Source organism: Ambystoma mexicanum, chromosome 12, assembly GCF_040938575.1.
Source record: "Ambystoma mexicanum isolate Mex_15411 chromosome 12, UKY_AmexF1_1, whole genome shotgun sequence".
NCBI classification, from domain to species: Eukaryota; Metazoa; Chordata; class Amphibia; order Caudata; family Ambystomatidae; genus Ambystoma; species Ambystoma mexicanum.
This window is the reverse complement of record NC_090936.1, coordinates 41,626,357-41,653,009: the sequence shown is the minus strand read 5'-3', so window position 1 is coordinate 41,653,009 and position 26,653 is coordinate 41,626,357. Positions and strand designations below refer to the sequence as shown.

Sequence of the window (26,653 nt, the reverse complement as noted above, 5' to 3'; positions counted from 1 at the left end):
GCTCTTACCCATGGTATGGTTTGCAAAGGATGTGATACTCTCCGGTGGTGCTGTTGTTGGCCTTGGAACCAGCATTCCTGATTTGTAACTCTGGATTTAATATATCCGTCAAAATTGTGTGATGCTTTTACTGACCACACTTCTCTCACATTTTCTTAACTCCATCACCATCACACCTTCTTAACTTGTTCCTCTTAAAGCCATTGTTTATTCATGTACTTAAAATCTGCCTTCTGGATTACTGTCAGTCTCCGGCTAGCCACAAAGGAGACTTAGTGGCTTGAATGCTGTTAGCACTGTTATTATTTTACATTTGTTCACATTGCATTTAAATCCCTCTTTTTTGAATAAAGGAAACATGTAACTGTAGCCAAATCTGAATGCTGCACTTCCACACATTCTCTCCTTTGCAGATATCTTTGTAAGAGATGTCAGCGCTGGCATTATGTGTAAATGACATAACATTCTCAGGCATGTTTTGTAATTATCCTCCTTTCTCTTTTTAAACCGTTGATCAGTTTTGTTAGGCCTTCAACTGTCTCCTCTTTCTACCATCCTTTATCTAAACCTCTTTACTACAACCATGGGCATTAGGGGCGCCTGGATTATGGTGGAGGAATATCATGGGAATGTTGAGAGAGCCATAGGGACCCCCTTTAGTATAAACTATCCCCTTCTTCTCAGACCAAGTATTTCAAAAGTTAATGAAACAACTTGAATTTTGTGGGCATCTGAGCTGTGACAATCACATGCACAGCCATCTATTTCCTCCTGCTAACTCCTCTGAAACACTTCAATTCACCCGTAACGTTCTCCCACCCCACCCATTCTCTACCTTCTTTCATCTGTCCTCAATTGAAAATACCCCTTGAATATGTTTTACTGTGGATTTTCTCTTCTGAATTCCTGAGCTATCCAAACATTCTGTGGAGATTCACATCTCTGGAAGGAGATTCTAAGATAATGGGCCCATAAATGGAGCTTAGAGAGCATCACTTTGTAAAAGGTTTCCCAAGACTAGTAGGGAGGCTAAACGTGTTGATAGCAAAGTAGAGTTGTACCATGAAGTCGGAATGGTCACACGAGGCAGGCAGGGAAGTGTCTGAAGCTGGCACAGAAGTGTCTAAGACTGTCAAATAAGCAGTGGGCAAATTGTGCCCTCAAAAACACTATGACTGGCATGGCAGTAACAGCAAGCTGACTGCTTTTTTTAAAATATGTAATATCAATAGAATGTACCCCAGAATGGAACAAAGTTGTAAAGGAGACTTGGAGGGCAGCATAATCATGCACCGTTACCCTTCAGAGCCTGCTCATCATTGTTACAGGATTGCTGATATGCAGGCATAGTCATAGCTGCAGAGCTCCATGACCTTATCTACGTAGCTGTTTTAAACACAGAAATGTTAACCAAAACATATGGTGCCTTCATGTTTTTTTTTTCCTCAATCAAATTATAAAATGGCAGCCACTCCACCATAATGTTTTTTAGAGTTAGAACAGCAGCTAAAGCTTACCTTCAACTTGTACCCAATTGTGTCTCTTTCGTGGCAGATGCGCAAGAGCTCTCTGATGGATCTGAAATTTTTCAAAAAAAACATTTAGATATAGGCCTGTTGATGCAATAATTTGTTATGAAATTACTAACAGATCCGAGCAGAATATCATTTGCCTCATGTGTTTTAAACTTTCCTAGATTGCAACAACTGATAGTGTTTTATTTCTATTAGATGATCAATTTATTAGCTTCTCCTTTCTCTGTGTTGGCAAAAGCCACTTATGTTTTATCTCTTGTTAGCATATAACCGGTAGTATCAATGCATTTCTGACTCTGTTTGGCTAGTTCTCAGTCTGTGATACATATTCTATGTTTATAAACTAGGTCCTCTGTCTAGTTCTTGGTTTGAAGGGTGGAGGTAATGTAACAACCGGTAACCGCCACCCACTCAGTAATGCAGAGCCCAGGGAAGGCATGAGGAGGATTCCCTAGCTCACCCCACCAGACCCCGGCTGACTAGTATGGGCTTGTCACAAAGGAAAGATCTGTGACGCTGTTCCTTCAAGGGGACATTGGGTCCCAAAGGTATTGACAGAATATCTCACCCTCACTTGTTCAAGAACCCCCAAATAAAACTTGATGCAATGCATGGTTAAAAAAGAAATGAGGTATTTAATCTTAGTTAGACCACATAATTGTTTCTGAAGCTACACGGAATGGAATGCTGAGTGTACAGTATGAGGGAGCTAGAGTAAATTTGGCTGAGTCTCGGCATACAGAAAATCACTGAGAGCAAGGAAGAATCGTGGACCATTCTGCTGAACCTTGGCAGTTCTTTTCCACAAACATAGATTATGGGGATCCAAAATGGTAGCCAGCCATTAAAAAGGGTGTTAGGTTAGTCTGTGAAGCAGAGGCTGATGGGGTCAGGACCTCTGGTTTCGATGGCAGAAATTATACGTGCCTGGACAAAGTTAAGCAAGAGCAGTACCATGGTGCGGGTCTGTACCCCCATATACGGAGAAGAGATGGTCAGAAGGGTATGGGTGTCCACAAAGTGTGGATGTGCATTACAGAAATGTGCTGGAACAAGCAGGAACTAGAGAGCAGGTTGGAGTGAGAAAGGCTGGATAGTGGAGTGTCCAATAGATGGTCTACTTTATAGTGCAGTGTAGTCTCAGCTCAATGTCGTAATTCTATTTTTGTCACTTTATAAAACTTGCTGCAGAGGGGAACATTTAAATTCTAAAATATCTCCTACAGAATGTTTTACATCAAATATGATGCCACTTCTTTAGAGTTTCCCATAAAAGACTGTAGAAAGTAGAAAATAAACACCAAACCCAAAAATGTGCTAGTCATGGTTTCTAAAGGAACCATAACTGCTTCACCGCCATCTTATGAAAACCCTAACTAGGCCATCACATGCACTGCTCACGACGCTACATGTGTGCCATGTTCCTAACTTGTAAATATTTTTTCAATCTGAGTTTGGTTTTATGCATGTGTCCCGTCATGCATTACTCAGCCTCATTCATTTCAGAGTTCAGATTACACTTTGTCTTTGATATAGGCTTCAGTTTCCCCTACAACTGGCCCCAATAATCTTAAATCGTACTTTGTAGACCTTCAGCTGCTTGCTCCCTCTGTTTCTGCTACTCATGGACTCTGGGTCAGCCTTCCTTCTCTTGATCTCTGTGCCATTCCCTCCTTAAAAACTCCAGCTGTCCATTAATGTTCTCTTCCAGTCCATCCTGTTGCTCAAGTGAAGGCATTCTCAGCATCCGAGCTGCTCAAGCTCATGGTTTCTACGTCTAAATCTCCTGCTTGTCTCCTCCCTTTGCTTTGGTGTTTGCAGGTTTAGCTTCCTCTTACAGGCTCATGCTGCCCTACTTCCTTCTTAGCGTATTCTTCTCAGTAGCCTTCCTCAGCATCAGTTAGCAGCACTGTGGCCTCTGCAGTTCTTCAACAAGTGCACCACATCAGGGAAACTTCAATATCTAGGCCGCATGTGCTTCAGATTTCACCTACAGACCCTCTCACACCTTCTATATTCTGTTTTATTTTTAAGGGTTGTGGCCTCAAAGCGTCAGTCACCTGGGGAGAGGAATTAATTTGTATTTTAACTATTCAGCTTCTGTGAAGGATCTACTATGCCACAGTGCCCAAATGATAGGATTGTATGTGAAAAGATCAAAATAATTATTGAAACCTGTATCACTTCCTAGATAAAATCCTTTCTAGAGGAACACCCTCTTCCACATCCCTTTCAAGTTCATTTTCGCCTCCGGCCCAGCACTGAATATGTCCTCACCACAGCCCTTTACGATCTCTGCCTCAGTTAAAAGACGTGGCCACAGTCCTTTTGGACCAGTCTTTTGACATGGTACACCACTCTATTCCAATCTCTTCATTGTATTGCTATGCTAGACATGGCCCCACAATTCATGTCTTCTTTCTTCACTGATCGCTAACAGGCGGTCACCTTTCCACCCGTTAATTCCAATCCCCTGAGTCCTCAATTGCAGTGTCCCTGAAGGCTCCTCCCTTTCACAATTGTCTTTAATATGTCTACTGTCTTGTTTCTCTCATCTACTGGTTTCTACTTTTTCGCAAACACCAACAACACCACACTCCTTGTCTAGCTAAACAATAAATCTGTTGAGATTTCTTCTCAGGTAAACTACGTTGCCAATTGCAGACTGAATGAACCCCGACTCTTTAAAGCTTAATTTGGATAAAAACAGCGATGCTGCTCATCGTTGCCCGCTCTACCCTTTGGTAACCTGTTATGTGGCATGCTTCTTGATCATATTCCCCTTTGCCAGTATTTAAAAATATTGGGAACAAAATGTATTCCTTTCTTTCTCTTTTTCCCCAGATTACCAGATGGTTTCTCCTGCTTTCACCAACATCCCATGCTTTCTAGAAATCTTCCACGTCCTCACCCTTGCTTCCTGTACTTCTACTGTTACCGCCTATGTGCAGTGCTGCCTGGATTACAGTGACTATCTTGGACGCCCTGCCGGTCACCTCCATTGTCTGCAGATCCTCCAGAGTGCTGCTGCATGGCTTATCACTAACTCAATTTGTGCATGCTCCCTCCTCCTCTTCTCTCCATTCACTAGATACCAGTTTGATCAGGAATTGTATGAAATCACTCTGTGCATCTCTGCTACCATGATCACGTTTTTTTAATAATACTGCCACCTGTTGGCTAAGATCTCACAACATTCTCTTTGGCCTCCTCTCCCTCCACCCCCCAAGGAAAATACGGCAAGGAAAATGCCAATATCAGACTAATTATTTCTCTTCTTATCGAGGCTAGCACGATCAACATCAGTTTTCATTTAGGGCTCTAAAATGCTGAGCACAGAGTGATGAAGTCCCCTACACTTGAGCAGGCGACAGTCACAAGAAAACGCACCAGAAACCCTATCGTATGGACAGTCTGATGCTCCCTTCTGCCAGACACAAACACTCAGTGTGGGGAAAGAGGCGTTTTCCTTTTAGGAGATGTGTTGGTTTTAGTGGGGAGTAGTTGTAGTATTTGGAGACACAGCGAGAGATTGTTAGGGAGCAGAGACAGAGTGTATCACCTTGAAGAGGAAAGTGAAGTGTGACATCTAGAAAAAGGGAGAAGATAATTTTGAGCAGGATAGAGAGATTATCTGGAAGGTGAAGGTGGAGGATATTGTAAGGTTGAAGGAGGAAGGAAATATCAGTTCCGAGAGGAATGAGAGAGATGTGAAAAGGAGAGAAGATAGTGAGAAAGGACAATAGAAATATTAAGTGCGAGTGAATGAGGGCTGGGTTCGAAAATTAAGGTTCGATGAGAAGGAGCTAAAACCAGCTCCTCGGTATCAGTCATCACCCAGTAATGAGGAGCTACTACTGGGTAAAACCAGAAGCAAGTACACTGTGCTCCCAGATGAGAGGCACACTTTAACATTTTGGCCATTATGTATGATCCATTATGTTCTTAATTAGAATTCTCAAACACTCAAAATGTAATGTTACATATGCATGTTTATAAGGCACCAGTGGGGCTGGGGAGCCAAAATGAGCTCCTGTTAGCTGTTGGTTTCAAGCTAACAAGGTTATCCTATGGTAGACACAGGAGCTAAATAGCTCATATCTTCCAGCTATTTTAATCCCTGAAGGGAGATGTCAGTTTAAAGAGGAGAGTGGAGGAGGAGTCTGAATTGGACATTAATCCTGTGGAGAAAGAGGGGAGTCAAGATACAATAGAAGAGTATGTCCGTTGAGAGGAAAAAGGAGAAATCTGAGCAAATGGAGATTGTAGTTGTTAGGGAGAATGCATGTGTTTTATGGGCTATGGGGTCCTTTACCCCATAGGGCTTCATGTGTTTTTGGTATGTGGGTTGCACAGCACCCTCCGTGCAGTAACCCAGGGGTGTCGTAGCGACCCCCCAACATAGACTCCAGACCCTGGGACTGACTACTGTCTCCCAGGGCATGTAAAGTCACCATTGGCTTTACTAGTCTTAAATTGTGAACAGAACCAGTACAAACCATCAAATTGTGGACGTACTGGTCGGGGCCATTCGATTGCCCCGGAGTCTGTTGTTCGAGGGGGCACTGTCCAGTTCCCCCCGACCGAGTTTTGGCTGGTGGCAGTGGATACTACTTTTTATATTCGACCGCAAATATATTCCTATGGGATTTTCCCATTGTTCGAGGCTACCACTTTTTAATATAGCCTCGAACATACCGCTGGTTTATTAAATTAAAATAAATTCACCGGTTGGTATTTTTTTGCCGAAACTCGGTTCCAAAATGGCGTTTGTGTTCGCTTCTGTGACTCCAACCCAAGTTGAGCCCTTTGTTCCACCTTTTGGCGGGCTTCTCCACAGAAGCCTCCAAAAGTGGTGCCACTGTGTCTGGGTACCACAGGGGGTGTGGGAGGGGGTTTAGGCACCCTGGACTGAGTTGCCTTGGCAACTCAAGTCGCAATCTGGTGTGATTGGCCCAGTGGTGGGCCGGCCGGCTCACCTCTTAGCATGTTTGAGTGACAGCTAGGACTGATGAATGGGGGTTTTCTGCATAAAAGCAGGGCTTTGGGGACTGGAACTTCAGAAGTCACCACAGGACCTAAAGAATACGAGGAGGGAGAAGCCGAGCTGACCTGCAACGACGACACCACCGGTGGAGCCCTTCTGAACCGTCTCACCACTTTTCCCGACGACAGAGGAGATCTCCAGTCCGGAGAGTCTTCTTCCTTTGACTGGTGGGGATAACCTGTTGGCCCGTCTTTTCGCCTTCCTGGACCATCTTGTGGCCGCCTTGCCTGTGCCCAGCACCCGGGAACCGGAATACCACGGTTTACCACTACCGCGAAGAAAAGGGTAGTACCTTGTAACCGGAAAACTCTGCGGCTGGTTTCTTCCCTGGCAGTGCAACGACCTTCATCTTTCCTCCACGTCGAGACCTCCTCTTCCTCTGGACGAAACACTGACCTGCACCTGCTGCCAGGAACAACTGCCCCCGCTGGAGCGTCCTTCCTATTTCAGGTACTGTGTCCTGCCTGGCTTCCCTTTCGACAGATCGTTCGGGGTGACAGTAAATCCTCGACTTTCTAACCTGTGTTAGCTTGGGGCCTGTTAACTAACTTTTCCTGACTTGATCTCAATCTTTTGCAAACTATCTACAAAGACTCTTTGGGCATAATGCCACTGTGTGATCCTGGACACATTTCGCATGCTCTCTGTAAGAGTGGGCCTGGCACTTGAACTTGCTCTCCAGTAGACTTTGCCTAATCTGCCTCACTGTGGTGCTTTTAAAAGTATTGAACTTGTATGCTTTCATAACTCTGCCTTTTTCCCTCCCTTTTTTAATAACTTATTAGAGTGCCATCTTAGGTTAAGCGCTCACCTCTGTCTGAAAATAAGTGGTGTTTCTCACTAAGACTTGTCTAATAAGTAATCAAGGTTGTATATATATATATATATATAATAGTGACTGTGTGTTGAATTTACTTACCTCTTTTTGTGCTAGTGTAATTTACACGTGTGTCTTTAAATAAATAATTATATACTTTTACACCAAAACTCTGGTCAGTGTTTGCTTGTGCTATTGTATCTCTGTACCTATTGTGTATACTCTATATACTGCCTAACTCATCTTGAGAGAAGTCTGACTGCTCAGCCACAGCTACTAGGTAAATCTTGGTGGTACAGACTGCTACCAATTGGGTTTACTGCCAACCACCTGTAGTCCTAAATCTTTTGCAGTGGTCCCGAAGGGAACTGCACAGGTTTCTGCCTAACACTGGTGTACAGCTGTGGGATTTGTATTGAGTATACATTTTAGTTTGCTTATAGATATCTTAGTGCAACTAACCACAAAACTTAGCACTAAAGAAGTTATTTTCTAAACCTGTCAACTATGGAAAGTTATAGTCAAGAATCCCTTGCTACAAAAACTGCTGATTGTTTAAGAGTTCTCTGTAAGCATAAGAATCTCCTGACTAAAGGCAAGAAAATGGAGCTAATAGAAAGGTTGTTAGCAAACCAAAGTCTGGATGGTGGGTCAGAGGAACCTACCACTCCAGCAACTGTAGATAACAGCAATGATATTGATATGAATGTTAGTATTGATAACTTGGAGTCAGAAGCAGAAGAGGAGGGTGAAGGTGATAGAGTTGTCTCCCCTGGGCCTCTACCTGCCCTGCCAGCTGTACCTACTGGACCTTTACCAGGTCCCACACTTAATCCACAATATATGGAACTAGAAAAAAATGAAGCTTGAATTAGAATTCAAAAGAATTAGTGCTCAAACAGAACAACGGCACCAAGAACTAAGGCTCAGAGAAATGGAGCTCAACCATGAGCTAGAAATGAAAGAATTGTCTGTGGAAAGTGCTTCTCTCTCCGAATCCTCTAGGAGTTCCAGTCCCAAAAGACCCTGGATGCCTAAGGAGTTGGTGGGTATATATGAGCCTAAGTTGGATGTGTTGGATTGGTTGAGTTTGTTTGAATATAATCATGGGCTCCAGAACATTACAGGAAATGAGTTAATTTCCTGGTTGTTCTCTAGGCTCCCCCCTGTTGCAACTGTTGTAGTAATGGAGTTGGGGGTGGAGGATAAGAAGGATTATGAATGTGTGAACCTAGCTTTGATAGCTAGATTTGGGAAGACCCCTTCCCAGTACCTTAAGAGGTTTAGGACCCTCAAAAAGCATGATGGTACCCCTTGGGCTACCTGGGTGAGTGAAAGTTTGAAGAACTTAGAGGGATGGATTAAGGGTTACAAAGTGAACACTTATGAGGGAATGAAGAATCTTGTGATGTTGGAGTCAATTTATGATGCCTACTATCCTGGGCTCAGACAGCACTTGGCTGATTCAAAGGAATTAGATTCCAGGAAACTAGCTAAGGCTGCTGACTTGTGAGTTGCCAACAGGGCTACTCCCAAGGACTCTGGGGTAACTCAGAAAAAGGATGAGGGGAAACAGCCAAAAAAGGACTCCAAAGAGAATTCTAATAATTCCAATCCCAAAGAGGGCCCCAAACAAAACAATAAGGGTAAGCCACAAGGGAAACCAAATCAGAGTAGTGTACCCTCTGGTGGTAAACCAGAAGGAGGTCAGAGCAAGCCACCATTCCAGAAAGTATTTGGTAAATGCTATGTTTGTGGCTCGCCTGACCATGTGAAAGGAGATCCCAGATGTAAGGGTAAACCTTAAGGGGTCCAGCTTGTCTCCTTAGCCTTCGCTCCAGAGGAGGAAGTACAAATGGCAAGTGGAAACTTTCTACTACTGGCTGATGAACCCATTGGAGTCTCAGCCAGTGTTTCTTAAGTGTGTCTGGATCTGTGGGAATAACAGAATGTAGATGTCTATAACTCTATCCCAGATGATACTAAAGAGTATTATAAGGACAGTGTCCAAGTGAACGGTCAGGAGACTCCTGCTATTAGGGACACTGGGGCCAGCATAACAGTGGTGGATACATCTTTTTTCAGGCTGAGGATGTTGCTAAGGCACCCAAACGCCTCGCCAAGTTAGCTGGAGGGCCTGTGCAGATGCTTCCCCAATTACCAGTTCTCATCCAGTGTAATGACATAACTGTGAAGATAACTGTAGCATACAAAGTGAGGTACCAGGAAGGGTTCTGTTGGGTAATGACCTGAAGACTCTTGGAGTAGTGTCGCATACCCCCAGACCTCCTAGTAAAAGGTTACAGGAGCTCACCAGACCTGCAAGGGAGAGAACCATGAGAGGTACTCCCCAGGAGATGATGAAGAAAGATATCACTCCTACTTCACTGGAGTTACAACTTGCTATCACTGAACGAAAAGAAGCAAAGGGGAAACCCAAGACTTCCAGGAAACAGCAAACAGCAAGCACTCCAGTGCTTCCAACAAGGACTTCCCCTAGGTTGTCCAAAGTTACACCTGTAACTCCACCTCCAGCTGAGGCTAGAGGGAGGTACAACCCTGTATGGTTGAGCTAGACTCTGAAGAAGAGCTAGTGGAAGGCCAAGAACTCATTGGAGATCTGGATCCTGTTGACCATCCTCAGCTGCAGTCTTTACTGGCAGAAGGTGGACCCAACAGGGCAGACTTCAGTAAGGGACAGAGAGAATGTCCAACTCTGGAAGGTCTTCACCAACAGGCAGCTTCTCAGGCTGATGGGCAAGAGCCTGGGAAGTATAAGTTGCTCTGGGAAGATGGCCTCTTCTACAGTGAACCAACTGAGTCTGCACCTGGAGACTACAAGCAGCTTGTAGTACCTCAAGAAAACAGACAACAGTTCTTGCAACTGGCCCATGAGATTCCTTTGGCTGGTCACTTGAGTTTCAAGAAGACCAAGGAAAGGCTCTCACTCTACATTTATTGGCCAAAGATGGGGGCTGAGGTAGATAAGTTCTACAAGAGCTGCCATACCTGCCAGACTTCTGGTAAGGTTGGGTCCAAGAATGTGGCTTCTTTAGTGCCTCTCCCAGTTGTGGGAGTCCCATTTGAGAGGGTAGGGATTGACATTGTTGGTCCCCTTGATCCACCAACCTCCTCAGGCAACAGGTTTATCCTTGTTGTAGTAGACCATGCTACTAGGTACCCTGAGGCAATTCCTATGAGGACTGTTACAGCTCCGGCTGTGGCTAAGGCCCTCCTTGATATTTTCACCAGGGATGGGTTTCCTAAGGAAGTAATCTCTGACAGGGGGTCAAATTATATGCCCCACTACATGAAAGCCATGTGGAAAACCTGTGGAGTTACTTACAAGTTCTCTACCGCCTAGCACCCTCAGACAAATGGGTTGGTAGAAAGGTTCAACAGAACCATGAAGAGCATGATAGGTGCTTTAGAAGATCCCCTTAAAAGAAACTGGGACCTTCTATTGCCATGCCTTCTCTTTGCTTATAGAGAAGTCCCTCAGGAGGGAGTAGGTTATTCTCCCTTCAAACTTCTTTATGGCCATCCAGTCAGAGGTCCATTGGCCCTGATTAAGGAGGGGTTGGAGAGTGCTCCTTCCCCCAAGCCAGTCAGACTGACTGACTATGTGATGGGTCTCCGGAGGAGAATGTCACAAATGATGGCAGAAGCTAATGATAACTTGAAAGCTGGACAAGCTTTGGTCAAGCATTGGCATGACCAGAAGGCTAACATGGTTGAGTTCACTCAAGACCAGATAGTTCTAGTTATGATCCCAACAAGGCAGAGGGCCTTGCAAGATAAATGGATGGGACCCTTCAAGGTTGTGGGTAAACTTGGAGAGGTGAACTATCTGGTGGACTTGGGCAATCCCAAGGAGGCTCCCAGAGTCTTCTACACCAACCGACTAAAGGCGTATGTCTCCAGGCCTAACGTAGTAGCCTTGCTTCTAGCTTCAGCAGAAGAGGAAGAAGAGAGTGAAGCTCTGCCTGATCTCCTCAGAGGCTTACCCTTGGGCGAAAAGATTGAAGGAGTAAATCTCTCTTCAAATCTGACACCTGAGCAACAAGAAGAGTGCAAAGCTATGTTAAACCAGTTTGTCTCTCTGTTCTCACTTTCACCAGGCTTGACTCCTTGGGGACAGCATGATATACTCACTGGTGACTGTCTGCCAGTCAAAAGCAGAGGATATAAAATGTCAGAAAATGTAAGGACCCACATCAAAGGGGAGGTCAAGAAGATGCTTGATCTCGGGGTAATAGAGCCCTCTACTAGTCCATGGTCTAGCCCAGTTGTGTTAGTACCAAAGGCAGGTTCCAAAGAATTGAGATTCTGTGTGGATTATAGAGCTCTTAATGCAGTCACCAAGACTGATGCCCACCCTTTGCCAAGGACAGATGAGTTGGTGGATAGACTTGGTCCAGCCAAGTTCCTCAGCACATTTGACCTTACGTCAGGCTATTGGCAAATAGCCCTGACAGACCATGCCAAGGAGAAGACTGCATTTTCTACCCCAGTTGGCTTATACCAATTTAAGGTTATGCCTTTGGGATTGAAAAATGCACCTGCAACATTCCAAAGAATGGTGAATCAGGTTCTGGCTGGGATGGAGGACTTCTGCATGGCGTACTTGGATGACATTGCAGTATTCAGCCAATCCTGGGAAGAGCATGTTAACCACCTAGGACATGTTTTGCAGGCTCTTGGGCAGGCCAATCTGACCATAAAGGCAAGTAAATGCCAAATTGGTCAGAGTAAGGTGGTCTACCTTGGGCATGAGGTAGGAGGTGGAGAAATAAGGCCTTTGCTCAGTAAGATTGAAGCTGTGCAAAATTGGACAACACCTCCTACTCAAACCCAGGTGAGAGCCTTCCTTGGCCTCACTGGGTATTACAGGAATTTCATAGAGAACTATGGGACCATAGCTTCTCCACTGAATGTAATCTCTCCAACATTCCCTAAGAAGGTCAAATGGAATGAGGAATGCAATCAGGCCTTTGAAAACCTGAAGAAAGCTCTTTGCCAAGCACCAGTATTGAGTGCTCCTGACTATCACCAAACTTTCATTGTGCAGACAGATGCTTCTAATGTAGGTATAGGTGCAGTCCTTAGCCAACTGGATGAGAAAGGTAGGGAGCACCCAATTTACTTCATCAGCAGAAAGCTGAAGGATCCTGAGACAAGGTGGGCAACTATTGAAAGAGAATGTTTTGATATTGTGTGGGCACTGAAGAAGTTTAGGCCATACTTGTATGGTTCTACTTTTGTCATTCAGACTGACCACCAACTCTTGAGATGGTTGATGCAAATGAAAGGGGAAAATCCCAAACTATTGAGATGGTCAATCTGCCTGCAAGGGTTTGATTTCACCATTGAGCACAGGTCAGGGTGTCACCACCAAAATGCTGATGGTCTCTCTAGGTGTATGTCATCGACTAGAGGTATGAGATTCATCCAGGAGTGGATTAAATCCTCCTGTCCCTTAGTCTGGTAGTCTGGGGGGGGGCAGGGGGGCGAGTGTTAGGGAGAATTCTCTGTAAAGGCTAATTTCGCAAACCTAGTGAGTCCCCCAGCAGCTTTGCTGGATTTTTGGGGTTTAATTTTTTTCTCCTGCTAAGAGTGAGACTCTTTTTCTCCCACTCTTAGACATGATTTGAGGTGTTCCTTTGACTTTGTAAGTGTTATGGGCTATGGGGTCCTTTACCCCAAAGGGCTTCATGTGTTTTTGGTATGTGGGTTGCACAGCACCCTCCGTGCAGTAACCCAGGGGTGTCGTAGCGACCCCCCAACATAGACTCCAGACCCTGGGACTGACTACTGTCTCCCAGGGCATGTAAAGTCACCATTGGCTTTACTAGTCTTAAATTGTGAACAGAACCAGTACAAACCATCAAATTGTGGACGTACTGGTCGGGGCCATTCGATTGCCCCGGAGTCTGTTGTTCGAGGGGGCACTGTCCAGTTCCCCCCGACCGAGTTTTGGCTGGTGGCAGTGGATACTACTTTTTTATTTTGGACCGCAAATATATTCCTATGGGATTTTCCCATTGTTCGAGGCTACCACTTTTTAATATAGCCTCGAACATACCGCCGGTTTATTAAATTAAAATAAATTCATTGGTTGGTATTTTTTGCCGAAACTCGGTTCCAAAATGGCATTTGTGTTCACTTCTGTGACTCCAACCCAAGTCGAGCCCTTTGTTCCACTTTTTGGCAGGCTTCTTCACAGAAGCCTCCAAAAGTGGGGCCACTCTGTCTGGGTACCACAGGGGGTGTCGGAGGGGGTTTAGGCACCCTTGACTGAGTTGCCTTGGCAACTCAAGTCGCACTCTGGTGTGATTGGCCTAGTGGTGAGCCGGCCAGCTCACCACTTAGCATGTTTGAGTGACAGCTAGGACTGATGAATGGGGGTTTTCTGCATAAAAGCAGGGCTTTGGGGACTGGAACTTCAGAAGTCGCCACAGGACCTAAAGAATCCGAGGAGGGAGAAGCCGAGCCGACCTGCAACGACGACACCACCGGTGGAGCCATGCTCAACCGTCTCACCACTTTTCCCGACGACAGAGGAGATCTCCAGTCCGGAGAGTCTTCTTCCTTTGACTGGTGGGGATGACCAGTTTGCCTGTCTTTTCGCCTTCCTGGACCATCTCGTGGCCGCCTTGCCTGTGCCAAGCACCCCGGCAACAGGAATACCACGGTTTACCACTACCGCGAAGAAAAGGGTAGTACCTTGTAACCGGAAAACTCTGCGGCTGGTTTCTTCCCTGGCAGTGCAACGACCTTCATCTTTCCTCCACCTCAAGACCTCCTCTTCCTCTGGACGAAACACCGACTTGCACCCACTGCCAGGAACAACTGCCCCCGCTGGCGCGTCCTTCCTATTTCAGGTACTGTGTCCCGCCTGGCTTCCCTTGCGACAGATCGTTCGGGATGACAGTAAATCCTCGACTTTCTAACCTGGGTTAGCCTGGGGCCTGTTAACTAACTTTTCCTGACTTGATCTCAATCTTTTGCGAACTATCTACAAAGACTCTTTGGGCATAATCCCACTGTATGATCCTGGACACATTTCGCATACTCTCTCTAAGAGTGGGCCTGGCGTTTGAACTTCGTTGCTCCCCAGTAGACTTTGCCTAGCCTGCCTCACTGTGGTTCTTTTAAAAGTATTGAACTTGTGTGCTTTCATAACTCTGCCTTTTTCCCTTCCTTTTTTTTATAACTTATTAGAGTGCCATCTTAGGTTAAGCGCTCACCTCTGTCTGGAAATAAGTGGTGTTTCTCACTAAGACTTGTCTAATAAGTAATCAGGGTTGTATATATATAATAGTGACTGGGTGTTGAATTTACTTACCTCTTTTTGTGCTAGTGTAATTTACAAGTGTGTCTTTAAATAAATAATTATATACTTTTACACCAAAGCTCTGGTCAGTGTTTGCTTGTGCTACTGTATCTCTGTACCTATTGTGTATACTCTATATACTGCCTAACTCATCTTGAGAGAAGTCAGACTGCTCAGCCACAGCTACCAGGTAAATCTGGGTGGTACAGACTGCTACCAATTGGGTTTACTGCCAACCACCTGTAGTCCTAAATCTTTTGCAGTGGTCCATATTGGAACTACACAGTTTTCTGCCTAACAGTAGAGAGTAGAAGAGAAACCATCAGAGGAGAGATCCTTGTTGGAAGGAGGAGGAAAAAGGGATTCCATGTGGAAATAGAAGATGGGACTGAGTCGCTACAAGGGGTATAGAGTTGTACCATCAGAGAGAGAAAATAGAAGGGAAGACTACCCACCGACGTAGAGATAATAGGGAGGTTTTAGAAAACCATCCTGATCCATGGGAGAGTGTAGAAGTGGGTACCAGGTATAAGACTGCAAAGCTACACAGGGGAGCAGGAAGGACAGCCTAGAGTTAGTCAGGAATGAGAAAGGCCTTAGAAGGACCAGTGTGTGGAGAAGTGGGGTGTTGGAGTAGGGCCACACTTCCCAGCCAAACTCCACCAGGTGCAGCAGACAACTGTCCAGCCATCTGTGTTAAAGTTTAATTGGTTGGCAAAGGTGTGCTTTGGAGCTCAGGGCGTAATCCTCATACCCACCTGATGGCTCCGCTTTGAGGAGGACTGTGGGATAGTAGTTTCTTAGAGAAACTCTTGTACCCCAGTACAATCTCCCCCATGCCATCTAAAGCTGCTGATGTGTGTTATTGGGAAGGGGGGGGGCTCTTCTGGCATCAGCATTGGTAGGATTATGAAGGTGCCGGATCCACAACTGACCAGCCAACAGCACTAGCATCTAGGTCGCCATTACAATTTGTTGCCACACTCGACTTTCCGCTTCTCATTCTTATTCTGTGGTGTCTGTGTGATGAATCAACTTCTGGGGCACCACTGGTCCAGGGATGAATATTGGTTTCTAAACCATCAATCTGCCCCACACCTCTAGTACACCAGAAGGGAACCAAACAGATTGAAATACAAGTGAATTATAAGACCTCCTTGTCCAGTTTTTGGTAAAGTGGACGGAACAGTAGGCTTATCTCTACAAGGACCTGGTTCGTTGTTAGTTGCAACACAGCGAAAATACAATTATTACCCAATGATAAAAGGGACTGTCCAGTCAAGGTTGTATAAAAATATCTACTTTATTATTACTACGACAGTTCTAGCACACTACAATTACAACTGCCGCTGTAAAGGAACACAGAGGACAGACAGTTTCACAAGGGAAAGGGATGCACTCTGGATACTGACAGGAGGGTAGTTGGTAAAGCAATCAGTCTTACTGTTCAAGGTTATTTTGGTCCCAGCACCAAAGGAGCAAAGGGCCTTATCTGTATGTAGGGCCAAGGGGGCAGAACGACAATGTACCTGGTGCTGAAGACGTTCTTGGTGCTTGACAGCAGCAAGTCGTTTCCAGGGCACTTTGCAGCCCGTGAGACTGAGTTTTGTGGCGGGAGACAGCTGCAGGTACCAGGCAGCAGGCAGTTCGGCAAGCGAGGCTGGACGGACGTCTGCGGGCTGTCCAGCGCGGAGGCTCGAGGCCAAGAATCGTTGTCTCAGTGCTGGTTGGCGGATCTGGAATGCTGGTCGAGGCGTCTCGGATGGCTCAGGTGACTGCGGCATGACAACAGTCAGCAGTGCAGCCGGATGCGGTTCGAAGACTTGACTGTCTCTAAATTGTCCTTAAAAAGATGGACGCTGGATGATGCTTGTGTGGCACTCCTTCTAGCTTCTTCGTAGGGCGTGTGTCCTTTCAAGGCGGACGGCCCAAAGCTCAGGAAGGTGTTAGCAGGGAACGTCCTTGTCCTTTGTCCGGAGACTCCCCGGCACTTCCCACCTAGGAAGCTTGCGGTCAGAACCTAGCAGGGCACGCTGTGTGCTGGCTGGGTACCAGTTCTGGAGCTGCTGGACGGGTCCTCTGAGTCCAGTTATCGCCCTCTGTTCCCTGGGAGATGTTTAGGGAGGGATCTTGCTTCCCTCTTGGAACTCCTGGCCTTCATTCACTGGCGGAAGATGTAAGGTAGGCTGTATCTTCAGCTTGGTTCCAAATTAGTCCTTCTTCTTACTCCTTGCAAAGTCTTCAGATGATCTGATCATTGAGGGGCTCAGCCCTCTTTTAAAGCCAAAGGGGGCCCAAGGAATGTGTCCTTCTTCTTACTCCTTGCAAAGTCTTCAGATGTTCTGATCATTGAGTGGCTCAGCCCTCTTTTAAAGCCAAACGGAGCCCAAGGAATGTGTCGGCCAAGCTTAACTTAAGTGAGCCAATCCTGGGTCTCCACCAACAATCTTCAGTGATACTTCAGGTCAGAACCAGGGCACTTGGCAACAGACAGGGTAAGAATGACAACATATACTTCTAAGTCCCACCATCTGCTGTACATCAAAGTGTCTCCCTAATTAACTCAAGCCTATGCGGCGCTTGATCACAACATGGGCGGGGCCTCTTTTGAAGGAGGGCGGGGTTGTAGGCAGACTTTCATCTCCTACAATTCACATGCTTCCCTGCTCTGAAAGGAGTGGTTCCAGGCAGGACATTCACTGCCCTTTCCTACCAAGTAGGGGTGTTAGTACGTAGTTGACACATTGCATTACAAAGAGGTGTTGGCGTCTGGTCTCCATTGTCACTTCCTGCACCCATGCCTTCCCCGAGACCTGCTAATTAACATTCATCAGTATTCACGGCCACCAGCAAGGTTTGACAATGTAGATACAAATCCATGGGGCTTTGAAATTCTAATCAGGCTGCCCACGGCCAAAGGCTTTTGATGTACCCACGGCTGTCAGGTGTCAGCTACACATGAAGGGGAGGGTGGCGCTGGTAAGCTGTGTCCTCCCAGAGTACAAGACTACTTTTCTGCTGTGCAGTGAGCGTGGAAAATATTTGTGGGAATGGCCCCGCATATTTTCGGAGGTTGTTCTCCCATCATTCATTCTTTTAAATAAACAAAAAAAGGCCAGGCAAGCACACTCTTTCTATGCAGATGGTCGAATCCCTCACAGTCTGTTATCTCCGAGCTCGACTGTGGAGCCGACATCACTCATGTCGCTATTCTGATGCCGCCCGCCTCCTGCTCTCATCAGCAATGAAGACCCATTGACGCCATCTTTCCTTTCTTCTTTTGCTATGATTAAATGCTGTAACTCCTGCTTCTCTAGAGACCCCCCCTAGGTCCTCCCAGGCCTTTAAAAACAAAGAATGAGGGGGAATATGGGAGGCACCCAGAGCAGGTAACAGGCACCTCCTCTTCTCCCAGTACAAACTATGCCCAAAACACTCAGCCCCTCTGTATTTAGGGCACCATTTTCTTTGTTTCTGCACGGCCAACACACTGCTCAGAGTCTTTGTAGACACATCAAAATGACAGCGCTTTACCATCAATTTCTTACTTTTCATGCCGAGGGAGTAGCAGCCATCACTCTTCCGCTATCGTTTTCATTACTTGTTGGCCAGAATTAATACGCAAGGGATATATTTTAAGTGTACTGGAAGAGGGGCTTGCAGGAGGCACTGCCATTTGTTGTCCTGCTTGACAATGCCCCTGAATGTCACCAAGCAGGTACTCTGTACACCATGTGGTAGATTACATCAGTGTGAGCAAAATCTGAATTTTTACAGGTACCTACCTTTTCATTAACTCAAATCCCCAACCTGTATGAGCACTTTATCTACTGACATTTCCTGTAGATATTTTGCTCTAGTGCTATGTCCATGCCTTGTCGACAGTACCGCTATAGAACTACCCAAGAAAGTAAACTACTTACAATACCCTTAAAAACAAGGCTTTGCTGAAATACATTGTGATTAACCTTGTTCAAGGACTCCTTGTCACCACTAATAAATAAAATTGAAAAAGGGCTTGATGAACCTTTCTCAACCACCTCTTTCTTTCCCGTTGTTTAGTTCAAGACTACACCATTCCCCATCCCATCTCATGTTTGAATTAGTTAAGTGTGACAGCTGGCGTATCCTTCTTATTAATTTGTTTTCACAATGTGGAGTGCAATAATGTAGGCACATATTCTTTGGAACCTATTCCTCCATAGGCAGGTTGTTCTCATGATGCATAAATGGATGTTTAACGGAATAAACACACTGTCTGTTTGCTGTGCTTTCTCAGAGCATACCTGATATTTACTCCAGGATTCTCCATTGTGCCCATCATTGTGTATGTTTTTCCTGAACCCGTCTGTCCATAAGCCAAAATGCAAACATTATAACCGTCCACACACGATCTAATAATGGGAAGCGTTTGATCAAACACATTTTCCTGGAAAGAGATTTTCAGAAAAAGTTCTTAATGATTTGAAAATAGTCACGTTTTAGATTTAATGCCCACCCCTAATTTATTTTGGCTGCATAATAATTACAAAATAAAAGTTATACAATATAAGTTTAAACCCTCTGCAAAATCCGGTTGTCAACAGGCCATTTTTACAACAAGAGATATTTCTTACATAAAACTTACCATTTCCTGCACATTTAGAGAAGATGGGCCGTAGGTACAGTCACATACATTTTGTGCCGAAGAGAGCTCCAACCAAGAGGTAACTGATCTCACAAAAAGAAAGAAACAAGTGTACGGGTGCAAAAGGAGATAGAAAAGACACTGATGGCATGTTTGTTTTGGGATGTAATTTTTTATTTGTCTTAAAGTAAGGAAAATGGCTTGGGAAAAGGCCTAACTGTCCCTAGCTACTGTAAGGGGTTGCCGTGCCTTCACATAAGAATACTATGGACCCGGTCAGGATATCCGTCAAACAAAAATGTCCACAGTTCTGTGTCTTAAATCTATTTCCGTCCCTTACACTTTCAATTTAAACCAAAGGAAAATTGGTGTCTTCTTAATTCCAGAAGAAGACATTTCCCGTTCTGCATGTTGACACCAAAGTGCAATTCTTCTGCAAAAGAATGTATACAGTTCAGTGTTCACTGTTCATCCAACTTAATGATAACCCAGTTCCGCGTTCTCCTGGAGGGACCTTCTTCCAGGATTTCTGGCTCCACTTGTTTTTACAATAACGTTCTTTACTAAATCCTCTGGGGAATTCCTCTCCCCAGTTTGAAGCACAAAAACAATGGGCCTTATTCCAAGTCGAGTGGTCTGGTAAAAAAGTGCTGGTATTTGCAGATACCAGCACTTTAACAGACCGCCCGACTACAAGTTTGCCGATGCAGCACCTGGGTTTACCTCCAGCTAAAAGTTGGAGTTAAGCCAGGTGCCCTATCGGCAAACAAAGCCCTCATTACCGGGTAATCACGGCAAATCCCCATTCATGGAGTCCTATGGGACTCCATGAATGGCGATTTACTCCATCCCTCTGCCACTCGTAACCCGGTGGTGGCATTGCCGGAAATGGTAACAGCCTTCGCCGGTATCCTGGAGGGTTTACCGCCAAGATACCGGCATGGTTGTAATTAGGCCCACTGTTCTGTCCCAGTATCTTTGTCAGATCTGGTTCTTTAACCTGCCAGACCTTATCGCAGACTTTTCCAACAGTATAGCAAGTCTGGTTTACTCACATGCCAGACATGATTTTCACAACCTTCAACTTCAGAAATCCCAGTGTTTTTTTGGCTTCAGCCTGCAGGTTACAATTATTCCTGTACTTAGGTGGGTCCTTGACAATTATGTTTTTCACTGGTGGGCTTTGCCCGTTCTTATCTTGGTCCAAGACCCTGTTCCTTTGACTTGGTGGGATCCTTGTCCCTTCGTTAGCTAGTATCCTCTTGGACAAACCTAGTATACTCCCTTGCCAGGTAATGTCCCCTCTAGCTCTACTCCCAATATTCGTATCTGTCTGTTTGCCTCAGTTGTTATTTCCTTGTGTCCCTCGAGACGTGTTTATCGGCTTCACACTGTTCGATTTTTATTGTATAGTCTCTCTCTCACCCTCTTATGCTCTTCAGATAATTTTTTTATTGGATTTATAAGGTTTGTGTCTATTTGACTGCTTCTATTTTCATCCCCTTGCAATCTTCGGGGTGTTTTCATAAAGATTGCAAAGTTTGTATTAGATTGTATCTTCTTTTTCTCACCCCCTTGTGCTCTTCGAGATGTTCTTATTGGATTTGTAAAGTTTGTATTATATAGTATATTCTCTTTTTCACCCCCTTGGTGTTTTTGGTATTTTTTCAGGAGCTCCTTCAGCTGCTTCAGAGCCCCCTTGACCAGCCCGGCACTTTCCCTACCTTTGGGTACTGTGAGACAGGCATGGTATCAAGAGACGACACAGACAAGTGAAACACAGTTTGAAAACCTTGATTCTCAATGGTCAGGATGATGTAATTCCTAACTTGCCCTAACTCTAAGATGGGAATGTTCCCTAACGGAAATAAAACTAAAGGAATTCTAAGTCTGTCAGTCCAAAACCAAATAGTGTCTGTGTCAAAACCTATGCTTGCCCTCACTTCTACAGAATAATAGGGTGAATGGGATTTGGCCAACTCTATAGTGTTCAAGGTAAAGTTAATGTCACAATGGAGCCTTTATGCAGCTCCCGTCCCCAAGTTTAAGGCATTCAGGATTATACAATTCCACAAGTCTCTCAGGTTTCACTTGGCAAAGAAAAGTTCACTTAGCACAATGTTCACTTGGCAAAAAGTTCCCTTGGCAAACAAAGTTCACTCTGCCTTTTCCTCGTAAGTTCTTTAGGCTTCTCTGGATCTCCTTTCTGTGAACCAAGAAGCCCTTTGGATCATGCAGCTCCTTACTTTCAATTGGGCTCCCCTGGTCATGGCACAGTTGTCAGACCACACAGTGCCTTTTCCTCAATAGAGTTCTCTTTTCCTTATAGTGGGGTCTCTGCGGCCGACCTGGATCAATCTTGCGCCCGCTGGCCACCCCAATACTTTTCCAATACTCTTTGGTAAGTCTGGGGTCTCTGTGGCCAGCCTGGATCAATCTCCCACCTGGTGGCAACCTCAATGCTTTTCCAACGCACTTTGTTTGTTGTCAACACTTTTCTATCAGCATTGGGAATTTTGCTCCCACATCATTTCCCGCACAGCTCCCCCTTTTTAGGATATCTATTTTGTTAACTTTCCGCATCCGCGCAGCTCCCCTCTTTGCAGACACTTCCTTTCTTTACAAAGCGTCATTCAAGAACATGCAATCATACACACGACCACTCTGCCACTATGTATCCTTGTAATTCCATCTGTCAATTTCACCCAACACGTCTCCAGTCTTACGTGTTCAGGCTGCAACATTGTATCTTGCATAATAAGAGATCAGCACGCCTCTCAGCTCCCTTCTTTGGACTTCTCTTCTTTGCTGGAAACAGGGGTCGTTATCCACGCTTCTCGCGGATGCTTCCTCACACAGGCCCTCTGCTTCTGGCATCCCTGATTCTGCCAGCTGGTCCTGGGCAGCCGCGGCTCCTCAGCTATCCTCCCAACTCGCTCTCATTGCTGAATGCTAGTGTTCCTTTTATACTCTCCTGAAGATTTGATAGGCTGCAGGTGGGCATGGTTGATTTCAAATGCCTGACCCTGCCTAGCCTTGTTAGTGGGACATGCCTATGAAGATGTTGATGTGCCTCTATCTGCACCTTCTCCGTCCCAGTACCATAGTAGTGTTTCTCATACGTAATCTGTACTCCTCTTGATTTCCTCTTCATCGTCACAGTACTTGAGTGATAATTGGGAGAAAGAAGATTGTGTTTCTTAAATTCTATGAATATTGAGGGGTGTTGGGTAGATCACTGTCAAGGAAGGGGGATACCATGTATCTGGTCTAGGGGTTCTTAGGATAGGAAATTGGTATTGGTTCTTTCACTCTGGTACCCTCAGTAAATGAGGTTAACAGGGAAGGAAAAGATTAGTTCTCACAGTAGTTTATGATATTAGAGGAGCGGGAGAATAAGTCCAGGATATGGTTAGAAAAAAGGGCTTTACATTCTCTTGCTTTCCTCTGAGTGTGAGTGTTCGACAGAAGAGCTTGGGGTAGGGAAGGACATGCATGAAGGTATCCTATGACAGTAGAGGTGAGGTAGGAAAGATCAGGATTAGGAAAAGGGGGAAGCCAAATCCTATTTTCGGGCATCCCACTTGTGTTCTTCAAAGAACCTCCATCCCAGTAGTACCCCTTCACAGACTCACTCCCAGGGTCAGAATCTGGCAGTCTTACCCTTCTCTTGGTTACCTGGGGGGGAGGGGGGGTCTTAAATGTGTTAAATGTGAGAATGCCCTCAGATTTCTCACAGTAGTCTCAAGGTGACCTCTGGTCTCTTCCGGGGTTGGAGCACTGCTTCTTCGCTCCTGCCGTGCTCGGTATCCTTCTACTTGCAGATCTGTATCGCTGGCGTCTCTCTCTCGCCTGTGGCTGCCTGAATCACTGTACTTGCGCGGTCTTCGCTAGACTTGCTTCCCATCTCTCTGTCACTGATCAGGCCTGCCTCATTCAGACCTCCCAAGTACCTGTGGGAGTCGGCGTCCTGGCCTCCAATCTTTGGGTTCCTCGGAAAGGGACCTGCGCCTCCTTCCCTGCTCCTCCAGGGCTGGTTTCTCAACAACTGAGTAAGTCCTTCTTCCCTTTTTATCATTAGCTTTGACTTTGGGCATCTGCACCACATCTTTTGGTTCCGCGGTAGACCTTCGCCGCCTTGCTTAATCTTCCTCATCACAGTGATGTTTTGCATCAGGCTTGGGTGAGTCTCCCTATTCCTCGTCCCAGTGTTTTGAAGGATGTCCTCTACTAAACCATAAGAAATAGTGTTGTGGGGGACCAAAGGGACTTGAGTGGAGGTTAAGGAAGGTGGGGAGACCAAAGGGTTGGATGAATACTGCCTTCTCCCAGGGCCATTGTCACCAATCCCATTAAGGTTTTCCTCTCCCATGAGGTCTACCCACTCTTAGGGAGACTATCGGATAACGATCTGACCTCCCTGGCCTCATGGAAAAGTGCCTCTCCCATGCATTATGCGACAATACCCTGAGATTCGTCACACAAGCTTTGTCAAGGCTATTCGTTTTGGCTCTTGTATAACATTAAATAGACCGTTGTCTAGCACTGTTATCACACACCAAGTTACGGGCAACATTTGCAAGCTGTTGCTATATTACGGCTATGTGTCACCTTTATGCCAGTGCCTTTGCCAATGCCTGTCTTTTGTCTACAACGAAGCCAAACAGTTGGATTTGGCAATGCTTGCTTTTGGGGTACATGTTTTAAGCTAACTTGCAGGTGCCTGTGGCTCTCAAGTGAGCACTGTTTAGCTTTATCAGTCAGAGTTTGTTGATATTTCATTGATGGGACCACATTGACGTTTAAATCCATATACACAGGTATCTGGCCCAGAAGCTGATAATTTGCACCAGATGTACACCTGTATTTCCAGACCAACTAAAAAAGTTGTTTTGCAAATACTGCTGTACCAGAAGCCAAACTCAGAGGAGAAATCCCCATCATTTTTAACAATTGGGAATCCATGAGGAGGATCTAAGTATAAAAGAACAGATTGATCTACAACAAAGCATTACATTGAAATCTAGGTAGGCAATAGCAATGTGTGGTAACAATAATATAATCAATCATAAAATATCAATAGTTTGAATGGCTGTCAACACCAACATAACTGCATACATTCTTCAACATTCAATACGGACTGAAATGTAGACCTATCGGGCAAAAACATAAGTGTTCCATAATTTCATGGCACTTCGTTGAATACAACATCATGTCTTGTGTGTTTGGAGTAGATCTTACATATTTTCAAGGGCTGGTTAGAATAGCTAGATAGCATTGTTATATCCTATATTGAAATGTAGCATTGAGTGTTCGTAGATTGCAGCAGCCACTTTATCTAATATAAGCATCTCGGATAAGAAAACTGCATTACCATCCAAACATGTCCGGCCTGATTCTGTCAGGCTCACTCCTGGATTCAGTCAATTTCACCCCACTTCCCCGAGTGCCCCTCACACCCTCCTGCTCACCTGTGGTCTCCTCGTCCGATTTGAGTCCAAATCTTTATCCTCAATGCCTCCTCTCTGGAGTGTGGATGAGGTCTGCCTCGAGAGGAAGCCACCCTGCCCCTCTAACCCGGGGCCAAGGGGGCCCCCGTACCGGGGCAGACCGGTTAAAGGGAAAAAGCCGATAGGCGCAAAAAAACCCTTCCTTGTTGAAGATGGCAACAGGATACAAGGCGGGACTGTGTAAATTGAAGGATCCAGCTGACAAGGAAATCCACAGAAAGTAGTGTTTGATGACAGCTCCAAGGGAAAACAACACTACAGAGATGAGGTGTAAATTGAATGAGCTGAGAGGGAAAGAACCAGGAGAACTGGGGAAAAAGAGAGAGAGCCAAAGTGGAGCGGAGAGAAAGCTCCAGCAGAGCGAGGCGGGCCGAGTGCAGAAAGAAAGCCAGGAAGCAAACGGGAGAAGAGGAAAGGGAGCGGCGACGGCCACGGAGGAAAGGACTGAAGCGTACCAACCCGGAAGCCTAACTCAAAAAGGTTGCAACGCGCAGGCTTCCGGGTTGGCGCTTGTAAAAAGGACGCCGCTAGTCGGAAGGCTGGAGGACTAGACCGCTGCTGAGGAAAGCGCGGGCGGCGTGACGGCTACTGTCAATGGCCGCTCCAATGCCAGCGTCTCCACAGCTGCCAGCAACCGCCGTGCGTGACAGTATACCCCCCTCCAGACCCGAACCCTCCGGGTTTTCCTGGATGTGTCCGGTGAAAACGCCTGACAAGCCTAGGCGCATGTACATAAGACCTGGGCTCCCAGGAGTCCTCTGAACTGGGATAGTTCCAAGACACAAGGTATTCCAACCTGCCCTTACGATATCTGGAATCTAAGATGGCAGATACCTCATATTCTTCAGGTATAGACTTGGGATTACTCAACAGCCCGGTAGTCTTACTAACTGGGGTGTCTGAATCAACTGGGCAGAGAAGGGAGGAGTGAAAGACCGGGTGCACCGGATGCATGGACTTGGGGAGTTGTAATTTGTAAGCCACTGGGTTAATCCTCTTGATTATCTTAAAGGTCCTATAAATCGGGGGGGGGTTAGTTTGGTCGAATGTACCCACCTAGGCAAGAATCTAGTAGATAACCAGACCCGATCGCCCTCCTTCCAATCAGGACAGGGTAAACGAGCTCGATCAGATAGATCTTTATACCTGCGTCTAGCCGAAGCTAAACTCTGTTGAGCTGTAGTGTGGGCTGTAGTTATTTGATCCAGGGTGGGTTCAATGGTGGGTATATTAGTAGGTGAGGAAAAAACCGGGAGAATACTGCGAGGGTGATAACCCTAAGAACAGAAAAAAGGGCTGAGTCCCGTTGCCGAGTGCACAGCGTTATTATACGCAAATTCGGCGGTGGGCAGAAGGCTCATCCAATTGTCCTGATTCTTATTGACATAACACCAGAGGTATTGCTCAATAGTGGCATTGAGCCGCTCTGTCTGACCATTGGTCTGAGGATGGAAGCCTGATGACAAAGCTCTCTCTATCCCTAACCGTTGACACAGGGCGCCCCAAAATCGTGATGTATACTGACTACCCCGGTCAGAAATAATCTTGTCAGGCAGTCCGTGGAGCCTAAAAATGTCACTGAGGAAAACTTCGGCCATCTCGGTGGCAGACGGCACTCCCCGCAGTGCGGAAAAATGGGCCAGCTTGGTGAATGTGTCAATCGTAACCATGAGACAAGTCGACCCCTGGGATCTGGGCAGGTCTACTATAAAGTCAGTGGAAATTTCGGACCATGGCCGGCTTGGCAAGTCCGGTTGCATGAGCAACCCGTAGGGTTTGTG

At 45.8% G+C, this 26,653-nt stretch overlaps 1 long non-coding RNA gene across 1 annotated transcript in view; it reads right to left on the bottom strand.

The window, feature by feature from the left end:
- Positions 1-1,517: 1,517 nt before the first annotated feature.
- LOC138513241 (uncharacterized) overlaps positions 1,518-26,653 on the bottom strand; it is a 56,790-nt gene continuing 31,654 nt past the window's right edge. The window contains exons 2-3 of the long non-coding RNA XR_011281735.1: positions 19,022-19,164; positions 1,518-1,578 (exon numbers count right to left, since the gene is read on the bottom strand). This is a non-coding gene — a long non-coding RNA (uncharacterized lncRNA). The remainder of the gene's footprint in view (positions 1,579-19,021; positions 19,165-26,653) is intronic.